This window comes from Ovis aries, chromosome 13 (genome assembly GCF_016772045.2).
Source record: "Ovis aries strain OAR_USU_Benz2616 breed Rambouillet chromosome 13, ARS-UI_Ramb_v3.0, whole genome shotgun sequence".
Lineage (NCBI taxonomy): Eukaryota > Metazoa > Chordata > Mammalia > Artiodactyla > Bovidae > Ovis > Ovis aries.
The window spans coordinates 38,450,527-38,474,583 of NC_056066.1; the positions used below are offsets into that span (position 1 = coordinate 38,450,527).

A 24,057-nucleotide genomic window follows, 5' to 3' on the forward strand; every position below is an offset into this window, starting at 1 on the left:
CTGATGCTGGGAAAGACTGAAGGAAGGAGAAGGGGACGGCAGAGGACAAGGTGGCTGGATGGTATCACTGACTTGATGGACATGAGTTTGAGCAAGCTCTGGGAGTTGGTGATGGACAGGAAGCCTGGCGTGCTGCAGTCCATGGGGTCACAAAGAGTCGGACCCGACTGAGCGACTGAACTGATAACACTGGATTACAGCTGACAGAGCTGCAAGACACAGACTCAATTTAAGGAGCCCAAAGACAACAGGAAAGGTAAAAACGAGAAGTCAGACAAATTTGAAGCCTCTGACATCTACAGTTACAGCAAACATTAAACACAGCCCAACTCTCAAACTGATGAACACAGGATCTTATACTAAAGGCTCTACCTCAGTTCTTATTACCCAATACATCATGTTCAACATTTAATAAAATATTACACGGCATGCTAAAAGGCAAGGAAAATCAGAGCCTGTAGAGAAAAAAGGAAACATTAGAAACAGATTCAGCTAGTACACAGATTCTGAACTGGTTAGACAGGGAATTAAAAATAACTATGATTAATATGTTACAGGCTGTAATGGAAAAACTAGACAACACGCAAGAACAGATGGATAATGTAAGCAGAGAGATGGAAACTATAACAAATAATCAAAAGGAAATCCTATAAAGCAAAAAGTGCTGTAATAGAAATGGAGCAAACCTTTAATGGGCTCATCAGTGTACTCAGTGGAGCCAAGGAAAGAATCAGAGAGGTAAGTTCCCAAACTGAAATGAGGATAAAAAGAACAATAGCAGCAAACACAGGCAGAACAAAATACTATAGAACTGTAGGGAAATTCCAAACGTTATAGCATAAACACAGTTGGAATACCAAAAGGAAAAGAAAGACAAAGATGACATATTTGAAGTGATAATGACAGGGAATTTTCAAAAATTAATGACCTAGGACCAAACCAAACCTATGGTTTCAAACCATAGACCTAGGAAGCTCAGAGAAAACCAAGACAAATATAAAAAAAAACGCTACACTTAGATATATCATATTCAAATTACAGGAAACTAATGAGAAAGTCTTAAAAGAAGGCAGAGTTGGAGGGGAGGGGTCTTATCTATAGAGAAATAAGGATAAGAATTATGGAGGATTTCTCATCAGAAACTGTGTAGGCAAGCAGAGAGTGAAGTGAAATATTTAAAATGTTGAAAGAAAAAATTAAGATTCTATATCAAGCAAATTATCCTTCAAAAGTGAAGGAGAAATATTTTCTCCGTTAAACAAAAACGGAGGAAATTCATGGCCAGCACACCTGTCCAGAAACAAATGTGTAGGAAGTTCTTCATGAAGAAAAAAATTACATAAGTAAGAGACTTGGATCTACATTAAAAAAAAGGAAAAGCATTAGAGAAGGAAATTTTTAAAAGGTAAAGATAAGCATTTTCATTTTTCTTACTCTTTTTCCCACTTTCACCCAATTGCCTACTCCCAACCCCAGCCTCTGGCAATCACCAATCTGTTTTCTGTGTTGACACGTTTGATTTGTTTTAGATTTCACATAGAAGTGAAATAAAACTGTATGTTTATCTGACTTATTTCACTTCACATAACACCCTCAAGGTCCTTCTTTGTTTCTCAAACGGCAAGATTTCTTTCCTTTTAATGGCTGCCTTTTCTTTTTTTAAATCCACTTTTAATGCTCATCAATGGGCACTTAATTTATTTCCATGTCTTGCCTATTGTAAATAATACTGCAATGAACATGGGACCCCAAATATCTTTTCAAGATAGTGGTCTTGTTTCCTTCAGATAAATATCCAGAAGTGCCATTACTAGATGAGGTGGTAGCTCTATTTTTATTTTTTATTTTTAGAAACCTTCACACGTTTCTCCATCGCGACTTCCCCAGTTCACACTCTCACTAACGGTGCATAAGGGTCCCCTCTCCTCCACCTCTTTGCCAGCACTTGTTGTTGCTCCTGGTTCCCCAAACCTCTAGTGCTGCTCCGTCTGTGGGATCTTAGTTCTCCGACCAGGGACTGAATCTGGGCCCTGGTAGTGGAAGCTCCAAGTCCTAACCTCTGGACTGGCAAGGAATTCCCATGTTTCTCATGCTTCTGATGATAACCATTTAATTGTGATTTTAATTTGCCTTTCCCTGACTATTAGCCACGTTGAGCACCTTTTCAGGCACTTGTTGGCCATTTTTATTACTTTGGAAAAAATGTTTATTCAGTTCCTCTCCCCATTTTAAAATCAGATTATTAGGTTTTTTCCTATTGAGTTGTATGAGTTCTTTATATAATTTGGATATGAATGCCGTATCAGATACATAAGTTGCAAATATTTTCTCCCACTCTGTAACTTGCTTTTTCATTTTGTTGATGTTTTCTTTTTGGTGTGCAGAGGCTTTTTAGTTTTATGTGGTTTAGTTGCTAAGTCGTGTCTGACTCTTGTGACCCTGTGGACTGTGGCCTGCCAGGCTTCTCTGTCCATGGGCTTCTCCAGGCAAGAATAAATGGAGTGGGTTGCCATTTCCTTCTCCAAAAGTAAAGTAAAAGTCACTCAGTTGTGCCCAACTCTGCAACCCCACGGACTGTAACAGTCCATGGAATTTTCCAGGCCAGAATACTGAAGTAGGTAGCCATTCCCTTCTCTAGGGTATCTTCCCAACCCAGGGATCAAAGCCAGGTCTCCCGCATTGCAGGCAGATTCTTTACCAGCTGAGCCACCAGGGAAACCCAGTTTTATGTAGTACCTATTTTTTCTTACTCTTAACTGATATTGAAGTATAACTGTTTCAATAATAGTAATAATGTATTGGGTGGCTAAAGCATATGGATATATGAAACAAAGGACAGCAAAGTCATACAGGATGAGAAGGAAGAATTGGGAATATTCTGTTATAAAGTAGCAACAACACATGTAAGATGATATAGTGTTATTTGAAGGTGAGCTTAGATTAGTTGCAAATGTATATTGCCATTTAAAAAAAAATATGAGTCAGGTTGTTGTTGTTTTTGATGCAGACTATTTTTAAAGTCTTTATTGAATTTGTTACAATATTACTTTAGTTTTATGCTTTGGTTTTTTGGCTCTAAGACATGTGGGATCTTAGCTCCCCAACCAGGGATTGAACCCGTGCCCCTTGAATTGAAAAACGCAGTCTTAACCACTGGACCACCAGGGAAGTTCCAGAGATGTGTACTGTAAACTCTAGAGCAACCACTAAATTTGTTAAAATAACAATCTCTACACTAAGAAAGGAAAGAAAATGGAATAGTATAAAATGTTCAATTAAAACCAGAGATGGCAGGAAAGAAGAAATACAAACAAGTGTGATGAATAGAAAACAGTTTTAAATGCGGTAGATATTAATCTAACTATATCAGTAGTCAATATATGTGAATGTTCTAAATACCAGAATTAGAAGACAAACATTGTCAGAGTGAAAGAAAAAAAAATTCAAATATACTTTGTCCACCGGAAATTCTCTTTAAATCTAAAGGTTCATATATGCTGAAAATAAAGGGACAGAGAAAGATATATCATGTTAACATGAATCAAAAGAAAACTGGAGTTAGCCACATTAGTTTCAGTTAAAACTGACTTCAACACAAGAAAAAAAAGTCAGATATAAATAAGAGGATTATAGGACAATAAATGGAGAAGGCAATGGCACCCCACTCCAGTACTCTTGCCTGGAAAATCCCATGGACGGAGGAGCCTTGTGGGCTGCAGTCCATGGGGTCTCTAAGAGTCGGACGCGACTGAGCGACTTCACTTTCACTTTTCACTTTCATGCATTGGAGAAGGAAATGGCAGCCCACTCCAGTGTTCTTGCCTGGAGAATCCCAGGGACGGCGGAGCCTGGTGGGCTGCCATCTATGGGGTCACACAGAGTCGGACACGACTGAAGTGACTTTGCAGAACAATAAAGGGGTAAATTTCCCAAGAAAGCATCATAGTTCTAAGTGTGAAAGCATCTAGTATCAAAATATTTGAGGCAAAAATTAACTGAATTTCAAGGAGAAATAGACGAACCCACTATTATAGCTGATGACTTCCACACCGCTCTTTCAGTAACTGATAGATGAAGCAAGGAGAAAACCTGGAAGGATATAGCTAATTGGAACACCGCCATCAGTCACCCTGACATTTATAGAATACCTCTTCCAACAACAGCAGAACACACAATCTTCTCAAGCCCATGTGGCTCTTACATGCAGACTGACCACGTCCTTTGTCATAAATCACACCTTAACACACTTAAAAGAATAGAGATTGTACAAAATACATTCTCAGGCCACAATGGAATTAAACTGGAAATCAATAACAGAAAGACAGTCCAAAAATCCTGTAATAGTTGGAAATTAAAAAAAAAAAGACACTTCTGAATAACACATGGGTCAAAGAAGAAGTCTCAAGAGAAATTTATAGCTATTTTGAACTAAATGAAAAAGAAAAGTACAACTTATCAAAAATACACACTTCTCACTGGCACATCCATCATGCTAGACTCCCAGAGTTGCCTGTGCTCTTCCAGCAATAAGGGTACTTCCTCCATAAAGTTGTCATCTAATCCCCTTGGAAGGATCTGACTAAGTCACAGAAATGATTGGCTCCCCTCCGAGGGGGCTAGGGCATGCAGACCAGCTTCGGCAGATCTGAGGTCAGGCATGCCGTAACTGAAAGCTTCAGAGAATAAGCCTTTGGAGAGCTTGTTCCATTCAGAATGTCAAAATGCTGCCTGGTTTTTATTACATACACCTTAACAAAGTGGTAAAACTTTTTAGATTGCAAATTTAAAATATTCTAAAAGTGATACTGCATTTCTCAAAGACTTGAGACTCTGGTCTGCTAGAGTTCACTTAGGCATGTTGAGTTCAATTGGGTTTCACAGGAAATGCTGACACACGGTGTAAGGATGCATCAGAGTTTAGCTCTGACCTCAATATTGGGCTCTGATTTGCTCTTTGACTTTTCCTGGTCCTAATCTTCGGAAGTCTTCCTAGCCTAATTCCCCTATTTCACCGCCCTACCTTGTTTCCGGTCGATGATCATGTGATTGTACAGGGAACACATATGTGGTCAGAAACGATGCCGCTTGTCCAATGCTGATTGGAATAAGACATCTTTAGATTTATCTTTCATATTGGAATATTTATTTTCAGATATATGAAAGCATTTCAGACATAGCTTAGAGTCAATAGAAATTCTATTGAAGATGGTCAACATCACTCATTATCAGAGAAATGCAAATCAAAACCACAATGAGGTACCATTTCACGCCAGTCAGAATGGCTGCGATCCAAAAGTCTACAAACAAGTGCTGGAGAGGGTGTGGAGAAAAGGGAACCCTCCCACACTGTTGGTGGGAATGCAAACTAGTACAGCCACTATGGAGAACAGTGTGGAGATTCCTTAAAAAACTGGAAATAGAACTGCCTTATGACCCAGCAATCCTACTGTTGGGCATACACACCGAGGAAACCAGAATTGAAAGAGACATATGTACCCCAATGTTCATCACAGCACTGTTTATAATAGCCAGGACATGGAAGCAACCTCGCAGATGAATGGATAAGAAAGCTGTGGTACATATACACAATGGAGTATTACTCAGCCATTAAAAAGAATACATTTGAATCAGTTATAATGAGGTGGATGAAACTGGAGCCTACTATACAGAGTGAAGTAAGCCAGAAGGAAAAACACCAATACAGTATACTAACGCATATATATGGAATTTAGAAAGATGGTAATGATAACCCTGTATGCGAGACAGCAAAAGAGACACAGATATATAGAACAGTCTTTTGGACTCTGTGGGAGAGGGAGAGGGTGGGATGATTTGGGAGAATGGCATTGAAACATGTATAATATCATATAAGAAATGAATCGCCAGTCTAGGTATGATGCAGGATACAGGATGCTTGGGGCTGGTACATTGGGATGACCCAGAGGGATGGTATGGGGAGGGATGTGAGACGGCGGTTCAGGATGGGGAACACGTGTACACCCGTGGAGGATTCATGTTGATGTATGGCAAAACCAATACAATATTGTAAAGTAAAAAAAAAATAATAATAGAATAAAAATTTTTTTAAAAAGAAAGTATAAATAAGAGAGCTTCCCTGGTGGCTCAGATGGTAAAGAATCCGCCTGCAAGGCATGATACCTGAGTTTAGTCCCTGGGTTGGGAAGATCCCCTGGAGGAGGGCGTGGCAACCCACTTCAGTATTCTTGCCTGGAGAATCCCCTTGGACAGAGGAACCTGGTAGGCTATAGTCCATAGGGTCATATAGAGCTGGACACTACTGAAGCGACTTAGCATATAAATAAGAGAAATAAAATATTGCCTGCAGTATCAGTAAACAAAAGATTAACAAAAGATTGTCATCATTAACCCCTGCAGCCCCCTACTCATGGTGAGCCCTGCGGGAACTCAGGAAGGAAACAAAGAATGCCCGCCACCTAGCAGTCATCAACCTGCAGCCACTTGAGGAAACTCACAATGTAAACACCCCAGATGGCTGAGTGCAGATCAAAGGAATGATTTTGGGGCGCCCAGACTCTTGTATCCTCCCATTTTCCAATTTAGAAAAGCACTAAATTCCTTAACTTGAGATATCTGGTTTTCTTTAACAATAATCTTTTCATTTTTGTCACCCAAGGATTGAACCCTCATCTCCTGAAGTCTCCTGCATTGGCAGGCGGATTCTTTACCACTGAACCACCTGGGAAGCCACCTCTACTACGATCAACCATTTTATGCTTTCTGAGCAAATGTTTATAAAAATTTGAATAATAATTGTATTAGTCTGTTTGAGCTGCTGCAATGCTTAAAATTCTCCAAGCCAGGCTTCAGCAATATGTGAACCATGAACTTCCAGATGTTCAAGCTGGTTTTAGAAAAGGCAGAGGAACCAACGATCAAATTGCCAACATCTACTGGATCATCAAAAAAGCAAGAGAGTTCCAGAAAAACATCTATTTCTGCTTTATTGACTGTGCCAAAGCCTTTGACTGTGTGGATCACAATAAACTGTGGAAAATTCTGAAAGAGATGGGAATACCAGATCACCTAACCTGCCTCTTGAGAAATCTGTATGCACGTCAGGTAGCAACAGTTAGAACTGGTCATGGAACAACAGACTGGTTCCAAATAGGAAAAGGAGTACGTCAAGGCTGTATATTGTCACCCTGCTTATTTAACTTATATGCAGAGTACATCATGAGAAATGCCGGGATGGAGGAAGCAAAAGCTGGAATCAAGATTGCCGGAAGAAATATCAATAACCTCAGATATGCAGATGACACCATCCTTATGGCAGAAAGTGAAGAAGAACTAAAGAGCCTCTCGATGAAATTGAAAGAGGAGAGTGAAAAAGTTGGCTTAAAGCTCAACATTCAGAAAACTAAGATCATGGCATCCGGTCCCATTGCTTTATGGCAAATAGATGGGGAAACTGTCAGACTTTATTTTTGGGGGCTCCAAAATCACTGCAGATGGTGACTGCAGCCATGAAATTAAAAGATGCTTACTCCTTGGAAGGAAAGTTATGACCAACCTAGATAGCATATTAAAAAGCAGAGACATTACTTTGCCAACAAAGGTCTGTCTAGTCAAGGCTATGGTTTTTCCAGTGGTCATGTATGGATGTGAGAGTTGGACTGTAAAGAAAGCTGAGCACCGAAGAATTGATGCTTTTGAACTGTGGTGTTGGAGAAGACTCTTGAGAGTCCCTTGGACTGCAAGGAGATCCAACTAGTCCATCCTAAAGGAGATCAGTCCTGGGTGTTCATTGGAAGGACTGATGTTCAAGCTGAAACTCCAATCCTTTGGCCACCTGATGCAGAGAGCTGACTCATTGGAAAAGATCCTGATGCTGGGAAAGATTGAGGGCAGGAGGAGAAGGGGACGACAGAGGATGAGATGGCTGGGTGGCATCACCGATTCGATGGACATGGGTTTGGGTGAACTCTGGGAGTTGGTGATCTTAAGACAGGGAGGCCTGGCGTGCTGCGGTTCATGGGGTCGCAAAGAGTCGGACACGACTGAGCGACTGAACTGAACAGGATACTAAAGACCGGGTGGCTTAAGCAATGAAAATTTGTTTTTCTCAAGTTCTGGAGGCTGAAAGTCCAAGACCAAGGTGCCAGAAGGACAGACTTCAGCTCTCTTCCCTGCTTGTAGGTGGCCTCCTCGCTGTGTCCTCACATGGCCTTTCTGCTGTGAGTGGGCTCCTGGTTTCTCTTATAAGGATCCTATTGGACTAGGGCCCCACTCTTATGACCTCATTCAACCTCAGTTATTTATTCCTGTCTTCATGGACAGCTATATAGGGGGTTAAAGCTTCAGCATGTGAATTTGGAGGGACCCAAGTAAGTCAATAATAATAATAATTAACAATAATAATATAATGTAAGGGAAATAGTAATAATAAACTGTTGTACCAGTATCAATAGCATTAACTGAAATTAACATTATGAACTGGTTTTGAGATCACGGTAATGCTGGTTTTATGAAATGAGTTAGAAAGGCCTCTTTTTATATCTATTACCTTCTAGAAGAGATTGTAGAGAATTGGTATAAATTTTTGCTTACATGTTTCATAGAATTCACCAGTGCATTGATTTGGTCTGGTACTCTCTATTTTGGAAAGTTATTAATTATTGATTCAATTTCTTATATATATATATATATATATACACACTATCTTTTCTACATGTATTCAGATTAATATTCAAATTGTGTAAATTTTGGCACATTTAAAGGAATATGTCTATTTCATATAGGTTATCAAATTTGTGGGTATAGAGTTGTTTATAATATTCCTTTATTATCCCATTAATATCCTGGGATCAGCAGTGATGACCCCTCTTATATTTCTGTATTAATAATTTTTCTGCTTCCTTTTTACTTAATCAACCTGGCTGGATGCTTATTGAGGTCATCAATCTTTTTGAAGAACTAGTTTGATTTTGCTGATAGTATCTATTTTTTTCATACTTCCAATTTCATTGATTTCTGTTGACATTTTATTTCTTTTCTTCTGCTTACTTTGGATTTAAGTAAAGTCCAAATCATTTTCTTTTTCTATTTCCCTAACCTATAAGGCTTTTAGATTGTTGATTTTAGATTCTTCTTATTTTTTTAAGATAATCATTCAGTGCTATTAATTTCCCTGTAAGCACTGCTTTTATTGTATCCCACCAATTTTAATAAGTTGCATTTTAATTTTCATTTACTGCAAAGCATTTTAATTTTTTTCTTGAGAGTTCTTCTTGACTCAAGTATCATTTGCAAATGTTTTGTTTAATCTCCAGATATTTGGGGGACTTTCCAGCTTTCTGTTATTGATTCCTAGTTTAATTCAGCTGTGGCCTAAGCACTTACTTTCTGTGATTTCTGTTCTTTTGAATTTGTTAAGGTGTTTTTTATGGCCCAGAATGTGATCTATCTTGGTGAATGTCCATGTGAGCTTTCAGAAGAATGTGTATTTTGCTCTTGTTGGATGAAGTAATCAATAGCTGTCAATTGTACCCAGTTGATTGATGGTGCTGTTGAGCTCAACTATGTCCTCACTGATTTTCTGTCTGCTGAACCTGTCCATTTCTGAGAGAAGGGTGTGGAAGTCTCCATCTATAATAATGAATTCATCTCTTTCTCCTTACAACTCCATCAGTTTTTGACCCACATAATCTGACACTCTGTTCTTAGACACAGATAAACTCATTAAGGCTTGTTATATATTCTTGGAGAACTGACCACTTCATCATTATGTAATATCCCTTTTTATCCCTGATAACTTTCCTTGCTCTGATGTCTGACCTGTCTGAAATTAATACAGCTACTCCACTTTCTGCTTATTACTCCACTTTCTTATTAGTATAACTATGGTAACATCTTTCTCCATCTCTTTATTGTTAATCGTTGTGTAGCTTCATATTTTAAGTGTGTTTCTTAGAGACAATGTGTAGTTGAGTCTTGCTTTTTGATCCACCCTGACAATCTGCCTTTTATTTGCTATATTTTAAACCACTGGTGTTTAAAGTGATTTTATTTTTTATACTTTTAACAATATAACGTCTCCTATTCAGAATAAATATACACCCAATGAGAGCGGGATTCCAAGTGAATAGAGGCTTGGGGGTGCTTGTTAAAGTGATTATTTTTTAAATATATACATTTTATTGAAGTGTAGTTGACTTACAGTGCTTCAAGTACACAACAAGGTGATTGAGTTATACATATACACATATATATTTTTGAAATTATTTTCCATCATAGCTATTTAATGTAATTATTGATACAATTGGATTCAGATCTACCATACTTGCTGTTGTTTTCTCTTCATTGCTCTATTTTTTTGACCCTATTTTTGGTCTCCTCTCTGTTTCTGATATTTGTGGGTTTTAGTTAGCATTTTAGACGATTCAATTCTTTTCCCTTTCTTGGCGTATCAGTTGTACTTCTTTTGGTGGCTGCTGTAGAGTCTGTAATATACATTTACAATGAAACCAAGTTCACTTTCAAATTATGCTACACTCCTTCACAGTTGGTGCAAATACCTTATAGTAACAAGTTCAGTAACAAGATAATACTAATCTTCCCCTCCATCCTTTGCATCATTGCTATCATTCAAAAATATGCATCTCACAGCCAAGTACATTGTTGCTATTATTATTGTAATGAACTTCTCTATGTCAGCTCAATTAAGAATAAGAAAAATAAAACTGTTATTTCACCTTCGCTTATCCCTTCTCTATGAGGCTTCCCAGATGGTGCTGGTGGTAAAGGACTCACCTGCCAGTGCAGGAGACATAAGAAATGCTCGTCGATCCCTGGGTCGGGAAGATCCCCTGGAGAAGGAAATGGCAACCCACTCCAATATCCTTGCCTGGATAATCCCATGGACGGAGGAGCCTGATGGGCTACAGCCCACCGAGTCGCAAAGAGTCAGACGCGACTGGGCACAAGCGTATCCCCTGTCTGGCGCTCTCCTGTCTTTATGTAAATCCACGTTTCTGACCTCTATCATTTCCCTTCTCCCCGAAGAACTTCTTTTAACATTTCTTTCAGGGCTTATCTACTGGGAACAAATTCCCTCAAGTTTTATTTGTCTGAAAGTCCTTCTCCTACACTGCTGAAGGATAATTCTGTAGTGTTCAAAATTCCAGCTTGGAGTATTTCTCTTTCAATACTTTAAATAAATCACACCACTCTTATGTTGCTTGCATGGTTTCTGAAGAGAAATTAAATGCAGTTCTTATCCATGCTATGCTACAGGTAAGGTTTTTTTTTTTTTTTTTTTTTTTTAATCTGACTTCTTTCAGGCTTTTTTTGGGCACTTATCCTGTTTGGTGTTCTCTGAGTTTCCTGGATCTGTGACTTGATGTCCAACATTAATTCGGAGTAAGTTATCAGTCATCATTGCTTCAGATATTTATATTCCTTCCTTCTTTTTCTGGTATTCCTATTATATGGTCGTTATACCTTATTTCTGTAATCCCACAATTATTGGATATTTGGTTCTGTGACTTTTTTCCAGTTTTTTTTTTTTTTTCTCTCTGTTTTTTCATTTTGGCAGTTTCTGCTGACATAGCCTCAAATTCAGTCTCCTCAGCTGTATCCAGCGTACTAGTGAGCTCATCAAAAGTGTTCTTCACTTCCTTCATAATATTTTCAATCCTTTCCATTTCTTTTAGATACTTCCTTAGAATTTCCATCTCTCTGCTCCATTGCCCATCTGTTCTTGTGCGGTTTCTACTTCACGCATTAGAAACTTTACTGTATTAATCATGATCGTTTTCACTTCTTAGTCTGATAATTCCAACATCTTTTGTCATTTCTCAGTTTGATTTTGATGCTTGCTCTGTCTCTTCAAACTGTGTTTCTTGCCTTTTGGTATGTCTTGTAATTTTTTCTTGATAGTCAGATGTGGTATACTGAGTAAATGGAACTGCCATAAGGAGGCCTTTAGTAAAGTGATGGTGAGGTGGAGGGGGAGGGGAGCGTTCTGCAGTCCTGTTGATGCAACTTCAGTATTTCAGTGACCTTGTACCTCTGACCTGTGATGTTCGTAAGTGCTTCTTAGTTTCCCCTACCCGCTTAGGTGGGACAGACGGCTAGAGTGGGCTGGAATTGGGTATTTCCTGGGTTGTTTAGGCTCTGATAAGTCCCCTAAAGTTTAGGGTCGGGTAAGAGAGTTTCTCTTGAGGACAAGCCTGATGAAGAAGGACAGAATGCTCCTTTTCTTCTCTCCATGCTGGAAGCATGAGGGGATTTTCTTCAATATCATTGTGAAGATCTGATCAAGTCCCGGGAGGTAAAAATCACAAAAGTGTAAGATCCCTCTTACGACTGCTTCAGTCCCTGGAGTTTTACCTCCCAGACTTGCCCACCCTGAGCCTCCAGTAACTCATCAGTTATAGTTTACATTTTTCTTACCTTGGCACTGAGTTCCTGGGAGGTTTGTGCCTAGGGTTTCTGTTCTGGTAATTTGTGATTTTCTGTATTAATATTTTCATGTCTGTCTCTTTAATTTTGAGGGCAACAGTTTGCCTGTGACCTCACTTCTCTCAATGGTTCTTAAAAGAGTTGCTGATTTTTCCAGCTTGTTCAGCTTTTAATTACGTTAATAAACACAAGACAAATTGTTAAGGAAGAGCAACAACTTCCAATCTCCTTATATGTTGAACTGGAAACTGAAAGCCTGTATCCACGTAGATTTCAAAATCAACCTGTTAATTTCTGCAAGAGGGAAGCAGGAATTTTAAGAAGTATTGCATTAAATCTGTAGATCAGTTGAAAGAATACTGAGAGGGGTTCATGTTTGGGAATGCATGTAAGAATTAAAGATTTTAAAATTTAAAAAAAAAATAAAAAAAAGAAATAAATTAAAAAAAAAAAAAACCAATATTAAGTATTCCAGTCCTTGAACACAAGTTGTCTTTCCATTTCGTTAGGTCTCTCGTTTCTTTCAATGATGTTTTGTAGGTTTCTAAGGACTTGTCTTGCCAAATTTATTCCAGGTGCTTCATTCTTTTTGAAACTATTGTAAATGGAGTTTTTAAAAAATTTTATTGTCAAATTTACTACTATGGTATGGAAGGAAATTCAATTGATTTTTGTATGTTGATTTTGTATCTTGCATTTTTGCTAAAGGCATTTATTAGCTTTAATACCTTTTGTGCAGATTCCTGCAAATAGAAATAGGTTTATTTTGTCCTTTATCATATGGTGCCTCTTATTACTTTTTTCTTGCCTGATTGCCCTGGCTAGAATCTCTCATACCATATTGAATAGAAGTTTTGGGAGCAGATAACCTTTTCATGCTTCCAATCTTAGAGCAAAAGCTTCTGTGTTTTGCTATTATGATGTTTCATCGGCTTCTTCACAGATGCCCTTTGACATTCTGAGGAACTTTTCTCTGTGTGGTCTGTTGAGTTTTTTTTTTTTTTTTTTTTTAAATCACAAAGGGATGTTGAGTTTTGTCAAATTTTTTTGGCATCAATAGAGATGATCATTTTTTTTTTGCCCTTTATTTTACTGAAATGCGTATTGTTTGTTGATTCTTATATACCAAACCAATCTTGCTTTCCTGGGTTAATTTATACTTGCTCATGGTGTATAATCCTTTGTGTATGTCCCTGGATTCAGATTTTCAGTATTTTGTTGAGGATTTTGTCATTTATATTCATAAGTTTCTTTTTCCCACTGTGATGTCATTGACTGGTTTTGGTATCAGAAAAATACTGGCCTCATAGAATGAGTTGTAAGATGTTCCCTCTTCTATTTTTGTAAGAGTTTGTAAAGCATTCATTTAAATTCTTCCTTAAACATTTGGTAAAACTCATCTGTGAAGCCATCTGGTCCTGCACTTTGTGAGGTTTCTTGATTACTAATTTTATCTCTTGTTATAGGTCTATTCAGATATTTTATTTATTCTTGAGTCAGTTTGGGTAGTTTGTGACTTTCTAAGAATTTGTGTATTTCATCTAGGTTATCTAATTTCTTGGTATACTATTGTTTATAGTTCATAGTACTTCCTTCTAATTAATATTTCTGTGATGTTTATAGCCTCTTTTGTTCCTTATATTAATAATTTGATTCCTCTCTTTTTGAGTATTCTGGTCAGTTAAGCTAAAGTCCTGGTTCCTTTTTTTTCAAGTCAGTTAAACCAAAGTCCTGGTTCCTTCTTTTTTCCTGTTTCCTTATTTAAGGAAAACATGAAAATACCTCCTGGTTCCTTCCAGCCCTGCTTTTGGCAAAATATTCACTCACAGTTCTGGAACCAGAGATTGTTGCTTAGGAAGGAATAAAAGTGATTGGCGTGTGGAGCAAGGAGCTCATGTTGTAACTTCAGGGCCTCTGAAGTTTCTCTTAAAGAGAGAATACACATTTTAAGAATAAAACAAAACACCTTTGAATCATGACATTTTAAAATTTGGTAACCAAAAGCACAATACCCAGTAAGTCTAGCCAAAGACTTCTCTATGAGAACTATTTCAAGGAATCAAAGACAAAAATGGTGTCTATCAAAAGAATTTGTTAATACTAATATAGTATGGATGACTTTAAAATGAAAAATGCCAACTATTTCACTGTAAATAATTACCTCAGCTTATCCGTGCATTTTACTAACACTAGGTGTGGGATTATGGAGGTGGTTAGTTATTCGGTTTTCCCACTCTGAACCGCTTTCTTGTCCTTTAAAGGCATAAATCCAAGTCTTACAAGCCTTGATTCCTTGACTGGTCGATTCATATGGATGGAGAGGTTGTGAAATCTTATCTAGGAGGTCTTGAAATCAGGTGCGACAGTTACAGCTTCCTGGGATTTCAAGACATACTAACAATACCACATTTAGAGGAGCCCTTCTGCTTTCCAGGGCTTCCCTGGCAGCTCCTGGGAGTTCGATTCCTGGGTTGCGAAGATCCCCTGGAGAAGGAAATGGCAACCCACTCCATTATTCTTACCTGGAAAATTCCATGAACAGAGGAGCCTCCCAGACTACAGTCCATGGAGTCAGACATGACTGAGTGACTTCACTTTCTTTTCTTTCTGCTTTCCTGTCCCCACCCCTCATTCATTATTTGAACATACCTCCTCTCCCTTCTCAAATTCCCAGCCTACTCACACACACTCAGTCTCCTCTAGTATTTATTAAATACCTCAGGGAAATGGTAAGTAACTTTTAATAAAATGGTTGAGTACCACAATAATCATTACTGGGGACAAGATCCATCGATGGATGCTAAAATTAATGGGTGAAATTTTGAAGGGAAACAAGTTGACCTGTTTCCAAGGTATCACCTCCCAAGATATTAACTCCAAGTGATCCAGGTTAATATCACCAGTAATGAGACATATGGACATTACAAACCTCTTGTTACAATGCAAAGAGAACTCAGTGTCATTTCATTGCCCAAAATGGATAACCTCATGCAAACCTTGAGAAGACATTAGAGAAACCTAAATTGAGAGACATTCTACAAAATAAACCACCAATACTCCTCAAAAGTGTCAAGATCATGAAAGATAAGGAAAAAGAATTGTCAGAGATTAGTGGAAAAGAAAATAACTGAATGCAGTGTGGGAGACCAGAGAATTCTATCTTGAACAGAAAGGGGATATTAGAAGGAAAGGTGATGACATTTGAATACGGTCTGTATTTTGTTAGCAATAGTATAACTGTGGTAATTTAATCTTTTTAAGATTTTTTTTGTGGTCCATTTTAAAAGTCTTTATTGAATTTATTACAATATTGCTTCTGCTTTATGTTTTCGCTTTTTGGCTCTCAGGCATGTGGGATTTTAGCTCCTTGGCCAGGGATTGAAATCTGCATCCCCTGCATTAGAAGGCAAAGTCCTAACACAGGGAAGTCCCCGTGTTAATTTTATAGATTTGATTATTGTGTAGTAGATACCCAATGTGATAACCTTAGGGGAAGTTCCTGAGAGGAACTATTTTTGCAACTTTCTGCAAGTTTCAAATTAGTTCAAAACAAAAAGTTTAAAGGGCTTCGCAGGTTGTGCTGATGATAAAGAACCTGCCTGCCAATGCAGCAGGCATAAAAGATTTCGGTTTGATCCCTGGATCCGGAAGATTCCCTGGAGGAGTGCATTGCAACTCACTCCAGTATTCTTGCCTGGAGAATTCCATGGACAGAGGAGCCTGGCGGGCTATGGTCCATAGGGTTGCAAACAGTTAGACATGACTGAAGCAACTTAGCATGCAAGCATGCAAAAAGTTAAAAGAAATCATTACACTCTATTTTAATTTGTCAAAGGATTAGTGTTTTCATTCCTTTGATCATTTTTATCATCTGACTTGAAAACTTGGTATTTTTGGACATAATAGTCTAATGAGAATATGACTTATGCAGACTATGCAGAGAAGCACTGAAAGAAAAGAATAAGTATTATATCAACATAAGGTTGTAGTCTCAAATTATCACACGGCTTTTTCAAAGTTTAACTTAGACTATGTTTTGTGCATCATACACTGGTGGTGGTGTGAACTAACATAGTTTATCACCGGCCTGGGATTTAACTTAGAAATTCCTCTTCTGAATATTTTCCGGATTGGAGGAACTTGCTATTCACAGCTAAACGTTTAATGGTGTAGCTGGAATTCTTATACCTCAGGGACCTCAGAATCTATTGCTTGTAGACTGATTCGAATGCTTAAACCTTAGGAGTTTGGCTTTGTTGGTTTTCCATGTTTAAGAAGTGTTTAAAAGCAAATGAGACACAGCAAGTTGACCAGAATAAAATGGTACATGTAGTCTTGAGTGTTATAATTTGTTAGCCACAAATAGGGGAAGTTATGAAGTCCTAGTCATCTCATCTAAGAGGAAGTACCAACCGCATCCATGTTTCTCTGTCTTTAACATACACAGAAATCTGTGGGTTTTGTTAAAATGCAGATTCTTAGGCAGCCAGCCCGCTGGGTAGGGGGATGGGCCTCCAAGATTCTGCATCTCCCAGGAGATGCTCCTGGTCCATGGTCAACATTGTAAGTGGCAAGGACCCTAAGTGATTGGAAAGGACAAGCTACCTAGGAGGCCTGTTTCCCTTAGGTGTACATTTCCAAAGGGGATTTAATTTTAAACAAGTGAAATATTTAAGTACCTTCAGGCAGTACAACTGATAGTAAAAATGTACGGAAATCTCGCTCATGAAGCAAACTCTGGAGGACGGGAGTGCTGCCTGCGACGCAGTCACGCCCAATGTCAGATTTGTCTGAGCAGAAACGTGGATCCAGTCCCAGATGAAGCTCAACCAGTTCATGACCCGGCCCATTATTAACACAACCCCGGGAGCATGTATGCCTCTGCCACCAGGGGGCGCGGCGCCACAGTTTTTCCAGGCCAGCCGTGTGCCGTGTGGACTGTCTGCCTCACCTTGGGTGGCAGGCAGATCAAAGGAGATAATGAAACCCATACAGCACCGTTGCGGGGGGGGGGAGGGGGGTGGGGAGTGGGGAGTGGTGCTGGGAAATCCCCTTGTCTCAGACCCTGACCTCGGGTCTTTTCCCGTGACAGGGACTCGGGGATGGGCCATGTGTTAACAAATCTTGGGATGTTACACTGGCAGTTGAGCTGGGCTCTAATGGAAAGGCATTCCAATCTATGGTTAGATTCCAGGACCCTCATGTGGATAACACAGGTTGTTCAAGTACAAGGAGCGACTGACTTGGGTCTCTTTTGAATGTTATGTATCCTCAGAAGGTATCCCCGAGGCCAACATCTTTCGGAGGAAGGCTTGTCAACTGTCTTTCAGATGGTCAGTGAGCAGAGAGATGGCTGGCTGGTGGATCTGCAGCCCAATTCAACGCATGATCTGCCTCCTACAGAACCCCCCACCCAACCCGCGACCTTGGGCATCAAGCAGTCAGCACAGGACTCACACAGCAGGCAAGGCCAGAATCAGGCCACATCAATTCCGTTAATCTAAGTCAGCTTATCCTAACTACTTACACGTGAGCATATTCTTTTAATTGTTCTTTTTTTTTTGATTAGAAAAATAGGGCAGGCTACTGCCAGAAAAACAATTCTAAAAATAAAAACCAATATAAAATAAAAAGTGAAAGTCCTTCCTTGGTCACTAACCTCCACCCCAAATCCAGAAATCCCACATTTAGAAGTAACCGTTGCTGACCATATGTATGTTTGTATATATAGGGCTTCCCAGGCGGCTTAGTGGTAGAGAGTTCACCTGCCAAAGTAGGAGATGCAGGAAACATTGGTTCAATCCCTGGGTCAGGAAGATCCCCTGAAGGAAGAAATGGCAACCCACTCCAGTATCCTTGCCTGAGAAATCCCATGGACAGAGGAGTCTGACAGGCTATACAGTCCATGGGGTTGCCAAGAGAAAGACACCACTGAGCGACTGAGCACATACGTATGTATATATATTACATATATATAAAAATATATTTATATTAAAGTATATATATATAGGGAGACATGCAAGTGATTTTGCTTAATTTTGCAGCCCTGACAGTATACAGTTCACAATGCATCTTGCTTTTGCCAGTTAAGATGTATACTATATCACGGTAGTTGATCAGGATGAGGTTTTGAAACCTAAAATGACAAAACACTTTACAGATCTGTCTTTGTAATTCAAAACAGGATTCCTAAGCCTAACGTTTATATTTTTATAAAAATAGGCCCTCAGGTCCCTTGTTAGTGCCCCCTGCCACACTCAGCATCCTCCCCGTCCTAGGTTACAGTGCCAAAAGAAAATGAGTGGGGCTTACATGTTTTCTTTCTGAATGAGTCTCATAGAATGAGAAAATTGCTCAAACTGTAATTGCTTATTTTTTGTCTTCTGAGGATTTAAAATTGTAACCTCTTTATTATTTTCCCTGGATTAATTTTTATAGGATTTTTTTTACTTGTGAAACAGGAGAGATATTAATATATAGCCTTGGCTACAGGGTATGTGTGTGTCCTCTCTCTTTTCTCTATTTCTTCCAAATATCCAAAACAAGTCAATTACAAATCTTGACACTGGGTGACATAGTTTCCCTTTTCAGATTTTTTTTGTTTCCTCCAGGATCCACCAAAAAGACGTGCTGCACTGTCCCTTCCTCTAGAACAGTTCTCAAACTTTAACACAGACAGGTCCCTGGAAATGTCTGAATGATGTAGATTTCCAGGCCTCCTGAATACTTTTCCTCAGGATGGGCTGGGAGTGAACATTTCCAACAGGATCCTTTGTACTGTTTATATCCACTAATGCTGGATTGAAAGGACCCTCCATGGCCCTGCCTAGGAGTCTTTTCTGATGGCACCTTAATTCTACTTTCCTCTCATTTAGAAGAAAAAGGGGATGGAGAGAGTGTACAAGAACTGGGTTGTGCTTTTTCCATGAAAAGCAGCCTCCAAATTTTATGCATATCATAGCAGTTCTTCTAGGCCTGCCTTTAAAAGCCTGACCCCCAAGCTGGCCAGCTGACCTGCCGTCCTGCAATTACCCTCAGGTCGTGTAACCAGTTTGAGAGGCAGCCCATGACTGTTTCAGTTTCAGCTGAAGTTCCTTCTAAAACGAGCCAATCTGGGAGGTCACTTGTCTCAGATCCAGAGGCAGTGGGGTGGTTATTCTTGGCTTACACTAAACTTGGAAGGGAGCTGAAGCATCAGGTGAAAAGCAACGTACACATACGCAGCACGAAAAGAAACCATCACAGCCCTACGCGCCCACATGGACAGACCGCATGGAAACAAGGCTGAGCGAAAGGAGCCTCTGTTCACCTGAAGTTCAAGGACAGGCACCCATTACCCACGAGGGAGAGCAGGGACGAGGGGTTACCTTCAGAGGGTTATTGTCCAGGGGCTTGGCACAAGGGGGCCAGAGAATGCTCTACATCCTGATCTGGAACTCAAATAGGTTGTCCATGAATAGGTAAAGTCATTGAGCTAAATGCTAAAGCCGTGTGCATGTTACTATATGTAAATAATCCTCAGTAAATTTAAAAAAACATGATGGGCACCTATGATAATGACTCTGGTCCATGGTTGGGGGGGGGGGCTGAACTACAGTCACATCCATGAAGCGAGTCAAAAGCACCCAACAAACGCTGACCATTGGCCTGAAAAAGAGTACAAAAATAGGAAACAACTGTAAAATAACTGATTGCTGTACACCCCAAACTAACACAACATGGTAAATCAAGGATACTCCCATAAAAATTTTAAGAAAAGAAAAGATAAATAAATAGAACAAGCAGCTTCTTTTAAGTTCATTTCTAACTGAATGCTTCAAGTCCTGTGAGCCTCAGACTGTGGACAGGGCCTTCCCACAGCCTCCTAACCTGCAGCGTGGACCCACACTTGTCCAGGAGTGATGATTCTGTGCTCTTTGAAATGCTGACAGCCCAGGAAGCATCTAAAGGAACAGGTTTACCAGCCTTTTGATGAAGGCATTGGACAAGAACAAGGAGGCGATCAGCAGTCAGACCTTCCTCGGAGAAGCTGGGGTTTTGCTGGCCTCTGAGTGCCCGATGTGCAGGTGATGCGTCTAGAGGTGAAGTGCAGCTGGTCCGTTCGGCCAGGGTCATGGTTGACCAGATCTGGCCCGAGACCGGAGGCCTGGGAGTCTGTGTCTAGCCTGGTGTGAACAGGTGTCATGTCCAAGGCGGTCCCAGGCTCCCCTGTGCACAAGTCGCTCCCCTACTCTCCACCACCCACCAGCACGTGGCCTTAGAGTGTTGAAGGTGTTCTGTGAATGCCCAGTGTCTTCCCTCTCTTTGCTCAGGCCTCGCCTCCCTGGGTGAGAGCCAGCCATGGCCAGGAGGCTGACTTGTCACCTCACCCAGCAAGTGGCTCCTCTGATTTTCTCCTCTCCTCCCCCACCCTCTTCCTCCCATCTCTCGCCAGTGGCTTGTCTGACAACTGGCACTGTCTGGTGTTATGGAGACACAATCCTGCTTTGTTGTGGAAACAGGTCTATCAGGTGTGGGCACTGTGGGCTAGAGAGCGCCTGGAACCTGGGAGCGAGGCTGGTGGGCACAAAAGACCCTGGTAGCCTGGGCCTCGCTTCTGGGCTGATGTCTGTGCACGTGGTCCTTTGTGATCGAGGTAGATCTATGAGAAAGATGAGCCACTTCTGCGCCCTCATATCCAGTCCAAAGTCTTTGCATGGAATGCTTTTTGGAGGTTAAAAAGAGGGCATGGATGGTGACACCAGCACCCAGCCCAGGCTGCCAGGCTGTGGAGGGGCCTCGTACCCACGCCTGTCTTGCTCCTGGAAGGGTGCAGGCCCTGGCACATCTTGGGGTGATGCTTCTCTTTCCAAGCAAGCAAATTCTCAGACGACTGTATCAGGGCCTGGAATTTTCTCCCCGAGGCTCTTTGCACAAAATGTGAGATCAAATGCAAACAGATTAAGAAATAAAAGGCAAAAGCTGCCTCGGGATTGACGAGGATCCTGATGGTGAAAGATAAATAGCACATAAGTTATCGCAGCTCCGGCTCCTTCCAAAGTCCAGTTCCTTGGGGGGAGCTTCCGAAGACTGGGAGAGGGCAGGTAGGACAAACACAGGTGAGAAGAGTCCACCAGGGTCTGTCTCCTTTCTTCAGGGTTGGCAGATGATGTGAGAACCTGCTCTCCCACCCCAACTCCCAGTCCCAAAGGGTGCTCGCTGGAGGGAGGGTAGGGGGCTTTCCTGACCCTAGAAGGAAACTTTCTTCTGGCTGAGGGGCCACCTCTGCTTGGGATGGGGGCCCATGACTGCAGGTGCTGTCAGGCTGGGGACTGGAAGCACCCATCCTTCTTCTTTGGGTGGTGGGCTTCTCAGGGGTCTTTGTCTCTGCTATACCCACTTTGCTGTGAAATCTGTTTAAATGAAGATGAACTAAAAAAAAAAAAAATCACTTCAGCATGCCCAGGAAAGATTCTCCATCTCTGTCTCCCTTCCTTTTCTTTCCCCCACCTGGCTTCCGCTCTTTCATTCCATGCAGGTGCCCAGGGCACTTCCAGGGCATTGCCAACTCCTGGTTCCTCCCCTCTGCCCTCCTGCTCTCTTCCTGACACCTCTCCCACCCCCATATTACACAATTCCTTGTGCCTGTGGCTCATTCTCTAACCCAATTAGTTCCAGATTCCCTCTCTCACTTTTATTTTTCTTATTTACAGGAAAAAAAGTGAGTGTCTTTCCTAGTTAGTTGAATAAAGGACAGCCTTCTGAGCGCCTAAACTTTCTTCTGAATGTTGATCAAGGTGATGAGACTGGAGCGTCTCCCTTTCCCCAGGGACTTCCAGGGTTTAAATCCTCGTGCCAGGGATGGTAGCTGGTAACCAACAGGAGCAGAAGGGTCAAGAAGGGCAGGGTAGGGGAGGTGCTTCTGGGGAGACGCCAGGCTGAGAAAGGACTAAAGGAATGGTATGCCCAGGAAGCAAGAGCTCTCAGGCATGCTGGGTGAGATGGTCTCTCCGTGGTGAGGAAGCCACCTGGGAAGGTCTGTTTTGTCCTTGGCCATGACCCACTATTCCCTGAGGCTGAGGGGGGGTCATCTGGGGAGCTTGGGCTAGAAGGTCATCCATAGGTGGGGTCACCCTTGGACTCTGTGGATCCTCCCAGACCTAGGAGTGGAGAAACCCATGCAGAGGTCTCTCCTTCCTTCTCACCTCCATAGACGGCTTCAGCTGGATTCCCTGAAATGACCGGACTCTGTGGAGACAGTCACCTAGACCAACACCTGTGTTCCAGTGATCATTTTTTGAACAAACGCTTTTGTTTTCCCTTGTGGCTCAGCTGGTAAAGAATCCGTCTGCAGTGCGGGAGACCTGGGCTCAGTCCCTGGGTTGGGAAGATCCCCTGGAGAAGGGAAAGGCTACCCACTCCAGTGTTCTGGCCAGGAGAATTCCAGGGACTGCACTGTCCATGGAGTCGCAAAGAGTCGGACACGACTGAGCGACTTTCACTTCACTTCACTTCTGTTTTCAGCCCCACCATAGAGGCATCTCCTTCTGGGGCTAGATCCGCCATCCTAGCCTCAGCCCAAGGGAGGCACCAGGCACTGGGGAAGCTGGAAACCCCAGGAGGGAGGGTGGCTGTACCTGAGACCACCAGGTGTCCTCTCTAAAGGACATCTTCTGCAAGGCTGCAGGTGAGGGCTGGAGCACAAGTGGAGGCTGGGAAGTGCGAGGATTAGGGTTCTGACCTCAAGATGGGGGGCAGCCTGACTGCTCTCGGCGACAGGAAGGCCAGGAGCCTCGTCCCGGGGTTGGCCGGCGGCCCTCGCGCCGCCCTGACCCTCTTCCCTCGGCCACAGCCCTGGAGGCTTGGTACAGGACTATCCCGAGTGAAGTGTGAGCCCGGGCCAGAGGAGGGAGCCAGGACACCCCCAGCGAGCCAAAGAGCCTGGGGGAGTCCTGTTTCAGGTCCCAAGCCGGGCGCACGGGGATCCCCACAAGGGGGCGGAGGGAAACCCAGGAGGCCCGCGGGAGGAAGCGAGCCCGGCGGCCCGGCGAGCGCAACCAAGCGCACTTGCGGCGCCCCTCTCCGGGCACAGGGCGGGGAGGGGGCGGGAGAGGCCCTCCGCTCCTCAAAAAGTTTCGGGCGAACCCTTTCCCCCCCGGAGATCAGCCTTTCCGCGGCGCGTGTGTCCCGAGAGGGGGCCCTCCTGCGCCGGCACGAGCGCAGGACCGCGCGCGGGGCTCCCTCCCCGGCTCAGTCTCCTCCCCACGCGCCCCCTCTCCGCCGGGCTGGCCAGCGCCGCCGCGTCCCCGCCGCTGCCCCCAGCCCGCGCCCGCGCCCGAGCCGCCGCGCCGCCGCCGGCTGCCGCCTCCCGCCTCGCCCCGAGCTCCCGGCGCGCTCGGCCCGGCCCCGGCCCCGGCTCGGCCCCGGCCCCGCGCGAGGACCATGGAGTAGGCGGACGGCCCCGCGACGCGCTCCCGCCGCCGGCGAGGCCGGAGCAGCCCCGGGTGGCCTCGCCCGCCGGCCGAGTTGGCCCGCGGCGGGCCCTCCTCCCGCCGGTCCTCCCCGCTCCTCCTCCTCGGCCGCCGCCGCCCCCGCCTCCCGGCCGCCCCCGCCGCCCCCGCCGCGCCGCCGCCC

General features: G+C 42.5%; 1 protein-coding gene across 1 annotated transcript in view; it reads left to right on the forward strand.

Moving 5' to 3' along the window:
- Window positions 1-18,077, forward strand: part of DTD1 (D-aminoacyl-tRNA deacylase 1) — a 280,245-nt gene extending 262,168 nt beyond the window's left edge. The window contains exons 10-12 of the transcript XR_009596061.1: window positions 558-738; window positions 6,656-8,366; window positions 17,720-18,077. The gene's annotated coding sequence lies outside the window, so the exon portion shown is untranslated. The remainder of the gene's footprint in view (window positions 1-557; window positions 739-6,655; window positions 8,367-17,719) is intronic.
- The last annotated feature ends 5,980 nt before the right edge of the window (window positions 18,078-24,057 follow it).